This window comes from Scyliorhinus canicula, chromosome 17, assembly GCF_902713615.1.
Source record: "Scyliorhinus canicula chromosome 17, sScyCan1.1, whole genome shotgun sequence".
NCBI classification, from domain to species: Eukaryota; Metazoa; Chordata; class Chondrichthyes; order Carcharhiniformes; family Scyliorhinidae; genus Scyliorhinus; species Scyliorhinus canicula.
In genome coordinates, this window is record NC_052162.1 from 114,266,287 (window position 1) to 114,274,912 (window position 8,626).

Genomic DNA, 8,626 nt, shown 5'->3' on the forward strand with positions numbered 1-8,626 from the left:
GTAGTCTATGCTTGGATTCTTTTTTCCAAAGTGCAAGACCTCACATTTTTTCACGTTGAATTGCATCAGCCATTTCCTGCACCACTCTCCCAAACTGTCTAGATCCTTCTGCAGCCTCCCCACTTCCTCAGCACTACCTGCCTGACCACCTAACTTCGTATCATCGGCAAACTTCGCTAGAATGCCCCCAGTCCCTTCATCCAGATCATTAATATATATGGTGAACAGCTGCGGCCCCAACACTGAACCCTGTGGGACACCACTGGTCACCGGCTGCCATTCCGAAAAATAACCTTTTATCCCAACTCTCTGCCTTCTGTCAGACAGCCAATCCTCAACCCATGCCAGTAGCTCACCTCGAACACCATGGGCCCTCACCTTACTCAGCAGCCTCCTGTGTGGCACCTTATCAAAGGCCTTTTGGAAATCCAGATAGATGACATCCACTGGGTTTCCCTGGTCTAACCTACTTGTCACCTCCTCAAAGAATTCTAACAGGTTCGTCAGGCACGACCTCCCCTTACTAAATCCATGTTGACTTGTTCTAATCCGACCCTGCTCTTCCAAGAATTTAGAAATCTCATCCTTAACGATCGATTCTAGAATTTTACCAACAACCGAGGTTAGGCTAATTGGCCTATAATTTTCCATCTTTTGTCTTGATCCTTTCTTGAACAAGGGGGTTACAACAGCGATCTTCCAATCGTCCGGGACTTTCCCTGACTCCAGTGATTTTTGAAAGATCTCAACCAACGCTTCCGCTATTTCTTCAGCCACCTCCCTCAGAACTCTAGGGTGTAGCCCATCGGGGCCAGGAGATTTGTCAATTTTAAGACCTTTTAGCTTTTTTAGCACCATCTCTTTTGTAATGGCAACCATACTCAACTCAGCCCCCTGACCCTCTATAATTTTTGGGATATTACTCATGTCTTCCACTGTGAAGACAGACGCAAAGTACTTATTAAGTTCTCCAGCCATTTCCTCATCTCCCATCACTAGCCTTCCGGAATCAGTTTGAATTGGCCCAATGTCTACTTTGGCCTGTCGTTTGTTTCTTATGTATTGAAAGAAACTTTTACTATCATTTCTTATATTACTGGCTAGCCTGCCTTCATATTTGATCCTCTCCTTCCTTATTTGTCTCTTTGTTAACCTCTGTTTGTTTTTATAGCCTTCCCAATCTTCTGATTTCCCAGTGCTTTTGGCCACTTTATAGGATCTCTCTTTTTCTTTGATACATTTCCTGACCTCCTTTGTCAGCCATGGCTGTCTAATCCCTCCCCGGATAATCTTTCTTTTCTTGGGGATGAACCTCTGTACAGTGTCCTCAATTATGCATACAAACTCCTGCCATTTTTGCTCTACTGTCTTCCCCACTAGGGTCTGCTTCCAGTCGATTTTCGCCAGTTCATCTCTCATGCCCTCGTAATTACCTTTATTTAACTGTAACACCATTACATCCGATTTTGTCTTCTCTCTTTCAAACTGCAGACTGAACTCAACCATATTATGATCGCTGCTTTCTAAGTGTTCCCTTACTTTAAGATCTTTTATAAAGTCTGGTTCATTACATAGCACTAGGTCCAGAATAGCCTGCTCCCTTGTGGGCTCCATGACAAGCTGTTCCAAAAAGCCATCTTGTAAGCATTCCATGAATTCCTTTTCTTTGGATCCACTAGCTACGTTATTTACCCAATCCACCTGCATATTGAAGTCCCCCATGATCACCGTGACCTTGCCTTTCTGACATGCCTTTTCTATTTCCCGGTACATGTTGCGCCCCTGGTGCTGACCACTGTTACGAGGTCTGTACATAACTCCCATTATGGTTTTTTTGCCTTTGTGGTTCCTCAATTCTACCCACACAGACTCCACATCATCCAACCCTATGCCGTTTAGTGCCATAGATTTAATTTTATTCTTAACTAACAAGGCAACCCCACCCCCTCGGCCCACCTCCCTGTCTTTTCGATAGGTTGTATATCCTTGGATGGTTAACTGCCAGTCCTGAACCCCCTGCAGCAATGTCTCTGTGATGCCTACCACATCATAATCATTCACGATGATCTGTGCCATTAGTTCGTCTACTTTGTTACAAATGCTACGAGCATTCAGGTAAAGTGCCTTAATGCTAACTTTCTTATCATTACAGATATTGGAAGTCCTAAGATGTCCAAAGTTATCCTTCCTTTTTGTTGAATTTCTAGTCTGCCTCAAGCTTAAATCCACCTGCCTACATGTTATCCTCCTGCGTATCTTGCCATTTAACTCCATGCTCCCTGTCGCTTTCACTTTCCCTTCCCCCCAACTCAGAAGTTTAAAGTCCTACTGACCACCCTATTTATCCTCTTCGCTAGAACACTGGTTCCAGATCGGTTCAGGTGGAGACCGTCCCAACGGTACAGATCCCCCCGGTTCAAAAACTGATGCCAATTTCCCATGAAGTGGAATCCCTCTTTCCCACACCAATCCCTTAGCCGCGTGTTTACTTCCCTAATTTTCTTGTCCCCATGTCTGTGTGGGTTTCCACCGGGTGCTCCAGTTTCCTCTCACCAGTCCCGAAAGACGTGCTTGTTAGGTGAATTGGACATTCTGAATTCACCCTCAGTGTACCCGAACAGGCACCGGACTGTGGCGACTAGGGGCTTTTCACAGTAACTTCATTGCAGTGATAGTGTAAGCCTACTTGTGACAATAATAAAGATTATTATTATGATTATCTCTGTCCGATATTAATTTACTGTCACCTTAAATGTCAGCCATGTTGGGGAAATCAGAACTTTAATTGTGAACATTAGGAAAGAGCCCATCTTTTAGCTAAACAAATAAATGTGTCAAGCTGAGGGAGCAAAGGATGTCGATGTCAATGTCTTCGAGAGAGAGAGACCTGGGCCAATCTTTCCAGAGTCTGCCTTTCCAGAGTCTGCACCCTCCCTGGATTCACTTCCTTTACCTTCAGTTGCTGCAAGTGACTAATTGAAGGTGAGAATGAGAAAAGAAATGGGAAGGGGGAGAAAGGAAAGTGTTTTACTCACAGATGTTGGAAACAGGAGGAGGTTTCCGTCTGTGTGAAGCTCAATCTTCAATCACTCTCATTGGTTACAGAACCAGAGTCCTTCTGGTCGTCCAACTCTTCCCATTGGTCAACACCAATGCTGGACGGTCAGGTGGTGGGCACAACCTCGCACATGCTCAGTCCCCCCCTCTTCCATGGACATGCGTAGTCGCTGGCCAGGTGGTGGGGGGGGGGGGGGAGGCCGGCGAGCGGCTTCTTGCTCTGGCCGGAGACGTCAGCCGGTTGCCTGGAAACGTTGTCTCGAGGAGACAGAACAATGAGTGGGGACCCAGCGGGGCTCCCGCGTCGAGCCTGCGCACTGCAATGCAGCGACGTCACCGCCGAGCAGTATGATTCCTATTGGCTGATTCAGGCTCTCACACAATGAAAGGTTCTGGTTTCCCCAGCAGGTGGCTGACGTTTAAGGAGACAGTAAATTAATATCGGCCAGGAAGCAGTGAGCAGGGATCTGTCAATCAGCCTGAATCAGCACCTTCAGGAGAATTGGGAGGGTGAATATTAGATACAGTAGAGTGAGAATGGAGGGAGAGTGTGTGGGATGGAGATTTACACCTTTTGGGGAATGAGAGAGGAAAGAATGTTCCTGAGAAACTACAATTGTCTGTTCTGAATTTCTATCCTGTACTGACAGTGATACATTTTTGAAACTCCTTTTCCAGGATATCAGAAGGAGAGGATTTGCAGACAGAAACCTCACACCAAACATCAGCTGCAGATCTGCTCTATTCATTAGCCTTTCATCATTGGATAAACGTTTGTCTATTCTGTCTGCTGCAGAAAATGTTATGAATCAATTTGACTGGAAAAGTACAGAGATACACACACATCTGAGTAATAGTGTTCCAGTGCACAGAATGGAGAAAGAGCTTTAATCAGTTATATAGCTTGAAGAAAATATAAAGAATTGGTGCAGGGAAAGACCCAACACGAGGCTTCAACAAATGAATTGAATGTTGAGAGGCAGAAAGACACCTGCAAGGAGAAACAATGGAAATATGGGAAATGTGGAAAAGGATTCATATCCCCCACTGAAGCTGGAAATTCACCATTCCTGGTGGGTATTTTTCATCCTATATTAAATTGTAAGTCATTGTTTTGTATTTACTTTATTTTTTCATGGATGTGGGCGTCGCTGGCTTGGCCAGCATTTATTGCCCATCCCTGAGGACATGTAAGAGACAACCACATTACTGTGGGGCTGGAGTCACATGATCGCCAGACCAGGTAGGAATGACAGATTTCCTTCCCTAAAGGACATGAGTGAACCAGATGGGTTTTTACAACAATTGACAATGGCTACATGGTCATCATTGGACTTTTTTTAAAATATAATTTTTATTGGAATTTTTTACAGAAAATATAAAACATAATGACAAACAATGAAATGCAACAAAATAACCCATAATAACTGTAACACCCCCAGACCGTATCGACGCATGTATCCCATCCCCCAACCCCAATGAACAACAAAAGAACTTAAAAATAAATTTAAATTAAATAAACAAACATAGTCATCGTCCGCCCCCCCCCCCCACCTTTTCCCTCCCCCCCCACCTTTTCCCTCCCCCCCCCCCACCTTTTCCCTCCACACCTTTTCCCTCCCCCTTCCCCCCCGGGTTGCTGCTGCTACTGTCCCTGTACCCTATCGTTGAGCCAGAAAGTCGAGAAAAGATTGCCACCGCCTAAAGAACCCTTGTACCGACCCTCTCAGGGCGAATTTGACCTTCTCTAGCTTAATGAAACCCGCCATGTCATTGATCCAGGTCTCCACGCTTGGGGGCCTCGCTTCCTTCCATTGTAGCAAGATCCTTCGCCGGGCTACTAGGGACGCAAAGGCCAGCACATCGGCCTCTTTCGCCTCCTGCACTCCCGGCTCCACCCCAACCCCAAAAATCGCGAGTCCCCATCCTGGCTTGACCCTGGATCCCACCACCCTCGACACCGTCCTCGCCACCCCCTTCCAGAACTCCTCCAGTGCCGGGCATGCCCAGAACATATGGGCATGGTTCGCTGGACTCCCCGAGCACCTGACACACCTGTCTTCACCCCCAAAGAACCTACTCATCCTCGTCCCAGTCATGTGGGCCCGGTGCAGCACCTTGAATTGGATGAGGCTAAGCCGTGCACACGAGGAGGAAGAATTAACCCTCTCCAGGGCATCAGCCCATGTTCCGTCTTCGATCTGTTCCCCCAGTTCCCCCTCCCACTTAGCTTTCAGCTCCTCTACTGACGCCTTCTCCGCCTCCTGCATAACCTTGTAGATATCAGATATCTTCCCCTCTCCGACCCAGACCCCCGAAAGCACCCTGTCACTCACCCCTGCTCGTGGGAAGCGAAGGGAATCCCTCCACCTGCCGCCTAGCAAATGCCTTTACCTGCAGATACCTGAACATGTTCCCCGGGGGGAGCCCAAGTTTCTCCTCCAACTCCCCCAGGCTCGCAAACCTCCCATCAATAAACAGGTCCCTCAGCTGTCTGATGCCCGCTCTGTGCCAACCCTGAAATCCCCCATCAATTTCCCCGGGACGAACCTATGGTTCCCCCTTAACGGAGCCTTGCATCGAGCCCCCCACTTCTCCCCTATGTCGCCTCCACTGCCCCCAAATCTTGAGGGTAGCCGCCACCACCGGACTCGTGGTATACCTCGTAGAAGGGAGCGGCCACGGCGCCGTTACCAGGGCCCCCAGGCTTGTATCTCCACAGGACACCCTCTCCATCTGTTTCCATGCTGCCCCCTCCCCCTCCATTACCCACTTGCGCACCATCGACACATTGGCCGCCCAATAATACCCCGAGAGATTGGGTAACGCCAGCCCCCCCCCATCTCTACCCCGCTCCAAGAAGACCCTCTTCACCCTCGGGGTCCCATGCACCCAAACAAAGCTCATGATGCTGCTAGTCACCCTTCTAAAAAAGGCCCTAGGGATAAAAATGGGCAAACACTGAAAAAGGAACAAGAACCTCGGGAGAACTGTCATTTTGACGGACTGCACTCTACCCGCCAACGATAGCGGCACCATGTCCCACCTTTTAAATTCCTCCTTCATCTGTTCCACCAGCCTGGTAAAATTAAGCTTATGGAGAGTCCCCCAACTCCTGGCCACTTGCACCCCCAGGTATCTGAAACTCTTCACTGCCCTCTTAAATGGGTGTCTCCCAATTCCCTCCTCCTGATCACCCGGGTGTACTACAAATACCTCACTCTTGCCTAAATTTAACTTATAGCCCGCGAAGCCCCCAAATTCCGCTAACAGCTCCATCACCCCCGGCATTCCCCCTCTGGATCCGCCACATACAACAGCAGGTCGTCCGCATACAGCGATACACGATGTTCCTCCCCACCCCGCACCAGACCCCTCCATCTCCCTGACTCCCTCAACGCCATAGCCAAAGGTTCAATCGCCAGTGCAAAGAGCAAGGGGTACAGGGGGCACCCCTGCCTGGTCCCACGGTAGAGCCTAAAGTACTCCGATCTCCTTCCATTGGTAACTACACTTGCCATCGGAGCCGCGTAGAGCAGCCTCACCCATTTGATGAATCCCTCCCCGAATCCGAACCGCTCCAGCACCTCCCACAGGTACCCCCACTTAACTCTATCAAACGCTTTCTCCGCATCCAGCGCCACCACTATCTCCGCCTCCCCCTCCACTGCCGGCATCATAATAACATTTAGCAGTCTCCGCACATTCGTGTTGAGCTGCCGTCCCTTGACAAATCCTGTCTGATCCTCGTGTATCACCCCAGGCGCACAGTCCTCTATCCTGGTGGCCAGGATCTTCGCCAGCAACTTAGCGTCAACATTGAGGAGTGAGATAGGCCTGTATGATCCACACTGCAAGGGGTCCTTATCCCGCTTCAGGATCAGAGAGAACAGTGCCCGCGACATTGTCGGGGGCAAAGCCCCCCCCCTCCCATGCCTCATTGATGGCTCGCACCAACAGGGGGCCCACCAGATCCGCATACTTTTTATAAAATTCCACCGGGAACCCATCCGGCCCCGGCGCCTTACCTGACTGCATTTGTCCAATCACCCTGACTAACTCCTCCAACTCTATCGGCGCCCCCAGCCCCTCTACCAGCTCCTCTTGAACCCTTGGGAACCATAGCCTGTTCATGAAGCTCTCCATTCCCCCTCTCCCCATCGGAGGTTCTGACCGGTACAGTTCCTCGTAGAAGTCCCTAAAGACCCCATTTACTTCTGTCCCCTTCTGCACTACATTCCCACCCCTGTCCGTCACTCCACCAATTTCCCTAGCCGCATCTCGCCTGTGGAGCTGATGCGCCAACATCCTGCTCGCCTTCTCCCCATACTCATATACCGTGCCTTGCGACCTCCTCCACTGTGTCCCCGCCTTTCTGGTGGTCAACAAGTCAAATTTGGCCTGCAAACTACGCCGTTCCCCCAGCAACCCCTCCTCCGGTGCCTCCGCGTATCTCCTGTCCACATCCAGGAGCTCCTCCACCAGTCTCTCCCTCTCCTTCCTCTCCCTCCTTTCCCTATGGGCCCGGATGGAGATCAGCTCCCCCCGGATCACTGCTTTCAGAGCCTCCCAGACCATCCCCACCCGGACCTCCCCCGTGTCGTTGGTATCAAGATACCCCTCAATACTTCCCCGGACCCTCCTACACACCTCCTCATCAGCCAGCAGCCCCACATCCAGGCACCAGAGTGGGCGCTGGTCCCGCGCCTCCCCCATCTCCAGATCAACCCAGTGCGGAGCATGGTCTGAAATCGCTATGGCCGAATACTCTGCATCCTGCACCTTCGGGATCAATCCCCTGCTCAGGATGAAAAAATCTATTCGGGAATAGACCCTATGGACATGGGAGAAAAAGGAATACTCCCGCGCTCTCGGCCTCCCAAACCTCCAGGGATCCACCCCTCCCATCTGGTCCATAAACCCCCTCAGCACTTTGGCCGCCGCCGGTCTCCTACCCGTCCTTGAACTGGACCGGTCCAGTGGGGGATCCAGCACTGTGTTAAAGTCTCCCCCCATGATCAGGCCCCCTGCCTCCAGGTCCGGAATGCGGCCCAACAAGCGCCTCATGAAGCCGGCATCATCCCAATTCGGGGCATATACATTAACCAGCACCACCTTCTCTCCCTGCAGCCTACCCTTCACCATAATATATCTGCCCTCCTTGTCCGACACCACCTCAGCCGCCTCGAACGCCACCCTCTTCCCCACCAGAATCGCCACCCCCCGGTTCTTCGCGTCCAATCCTGAGTGAAAAACCTGCCCCACCCACCCCTTCCTCAGACGAACCTGGTCCGCCACCTTCAAGTGGGTCTCCTGGAGCATAGCCACATCCGCCTTCAGCCCCTTCAGATGAGAAAATACCCTAGTTCTCTTAACCGGCCCATTCAGCCCCCTCACGTTCCAGGTAATCAGCCGGATCAGAGGGCAACCTGCCCCTCTCCCCCGCCGGCTAGCCATAGCTTATCAACTGCTCGCCCCAGGCCAGCTCGCCCCGCCTGACCCGTTCCCCATGGCGATAACGCCTCTCCTCTACCCCCTGGCCCACGCCAGCTCCTTCCTGGCCATTCCA